This window comes from Erithacus rubecula (genome assembly GCF_903797595.1).
Source record: "Erithacus rubecula genome assembly, contig: scaffold_476_arrow_ctg1, whole genome shotgun sequence".
In the NCBI taxonomy this organism is placed as follows: domain Eukaryota; kingdom Metazoa; phylum Chordata; class Aves; order Passeriformes; family Muscicapidae; genus Erithacus; species Erithacus rubecula.
Genome location: NW_027635864.1, coordinates 13,422 through 15,788, shown reverse-complemented (window position 1 = coordinate 15,788; position 2,367 = coordinate 13,422). Strand labels below are relative to the sequence as shown.

Below are 2,367 nucleotides of genomic sequence, written 5' to 3'. Positions count from 1 at the left end.
CAAAGGCCTTGGGGCTGCAGGGATGTTCACACTCTGAGCACAGAGCTTCAGCCCGCAATTAACCCCAAGGGAAACGCTGGGGAAAGGCTCCATTTCAGTCTTTCTTTACCCATTGCTGTGAAGGGACTGAAATAAAATGGAAACAAGCAGGGCCTGACCCCTTCTCCTTTTGGAGGAGCCATGAGGGGCTGTGAGGGGCTATGAGGGGCTGTAGGAAGCTGTGAGGGGTCCTCAGGGGCTGTGAAGAGCAATGAGCAGCCATGGATGGCTGTGAGGGGCTATGAGGGTCCATGAAAGGCTGTGGGAGGCTGTGAGGGGCTGTGGGAGGCCAGGAACCTCATGGTACCAAGGGTCCATTGTGACACTGCAGAACCAAGAAAACTGATGTTGGCAGTACAAAGGATCATGGAACCAAAAGTCCATTGTGATATTGTGGGGCCTCAAGGAGCCATGGAGACCATTATAGCACTTCAGGACCCATTGGAACCAAGGGGCCTGTCCTGGTTTGAAAAGACAGGTGTCTGCCAGTAGGGGCAGAAGTTTCCCTTTTTGGAATAGAGGCTTTGGTTCCACTCCCCTCCCCCAAGTATTACAATTGTTTGAATCAAGGACTCTGAGGCAGAGATAAGGGGGGGGGGGGGGTGGGAATAAAAGTACTTTTACTAATATATCTAACTATACAAACAGAAAACAATAACAGTTAAAATTGCTAACAGAACGAAATAGATAACTCAGTGTCAGTCCCTTTAGATGCAAGCACGCTGTCTCTGTACTTAGTCCAGAGCCCGGATTTGCCAGAGGGCAGACGGGAACGAAGGCAGGAGGGAGGGGGGAGGGGCAGCAGCGTCCACGCCGGTCTCGGGCGGGAACGGGCTCACCCTCACCGAGGGCGGCGGCTCCTCGCTCACCGTGTGTGTCCGGGGGATCAGCTGTGTCCGCAGAGGCAGGAGGCTGGAAACGGGGCAGATGCAGGGCAGGTGATCGCAGAGGGTCTGGCTCTGCTGTGCTCGGCCGCGTGGCTGAACGATCCCAGGCGTCCTCCTCCCAGCTCGCCGGAAACCCGAGTGCCCTCCCGGAAGCTTCAGAGGCCCCTCCGGGGGCCGTCCCCACCCACCCCCTTTGTCTGGACCCATCAGGGACCCTGGGTGTAACCTGACCAGCTCCATTGGCATGATAATGGGAAAAATTCTTACAATTGACACAGTAACAGAAAAACACTCAACCCCGAACAGGGCCATTGTGACACTGCAGGGCCTTGTATAATCAAGGGGTCATTGTAGCACGGCAGGGCCTCATGGAATCAAAGGGATTGTAGTGACACTGTGGGGCTCTGTGAGACCATGGGGACATTGTGACTCTGTGGAACCAAGGATACCATTGTTATCCATTGTGTGACACCAAAGGACCATTGTATAACTCATGGAACCAATGAGACCATTGTGACATCACAGGGCCTCATGGAACCAAGGGGCGGTTGCGACACTCTGGGGCCTTGTAGAACAAAGGGACCACTGTGACACTGTGTGGCACCAGGGAACCAAGGAGAGCATTGTGACACTACAGGGTTCCATGGTACTAAGAACACATGTAACAGAGTAAGAACTCATGTAACAGGGCCCAATGGAATCAAGGCGCCATTCTGTACTTCTGGGCTTCATGGAACCAAGGTGCCATTGTGATATTGCACAACCACAAGAGACCATTGTGATACTGCAGGGTCTCATAGAACCAAGGCAAGCATTGTGACACTGCGGACTCTCAGGGAAACAAGGGGCCATTGTGACACTATGGATCTCCATGGAAGCAAAGGGCCAGTGTGACACAGCCAGGTCATGTGGAACCAAGGTGCCATTGTGTCATTGTGCAGCCCCAGGGAACCAAGGAAACCATTTTGACACTGCAAGGCCTCACAGAAGCAAGAGGCCATTGTGCCACTGCAGAGCCAAGGAGAACATTGTGATATTGCTGGGCCTCATGGAAACCAAGATCTGTTGTGATACTGTGGGGCCTCATGGAACCAAGGGGGAATTTTGATGCTGCAGGGCACCAAGGATCCAAGAACATGGAAGAGGTATGGTTGGCTTGACCTAAGAGCCACCTGAGTACCAGGTTGAGGGTTGCTTCTCATCTGCCCTGGAAATATTGGAGTTCCATGCTTTCCTTCCTGTGGGAAAGAACTTTCCTTCTCCTCCAGGTGCCCAATGGCCAAAATTGGGATACCTCCAAATTTGATTATATCCTTGGTTTGTTCCTGTATGAAACCTGCCAGGACAGACAGCTATGTCTGGCCATGGTCTCTTAGGGGCCAACTTGCATCTGCCTTTAAAAGAGTGGGGGGACGTGCTTTTTTGCCATGGAAAAAAACGT

The 2,367-nt window shown here is 52.6% G+C and overlaps 1 long non-coding RNA gene across 1 annotated transcript; it reads right to left on the bottom strand.

Moving 5' to 3' along the window:
* Positions 1–403: 403 nt before the first annotated feature.
* On the bottom strand, positions 404–1,370 carry LOC306816265. Its single transcript, XR_013777613.1, has 2 exons — positions 1,236–1,370; positions 404–495 (listed from the first exon to the last, which is right to left on the bottom strand). It is a non-coding gene; the product is annotated as an uncharacterized lncRNA (long non-coding RNA).
* Positions 1,371–2,367: the final 997 nt, after the last annotated feature.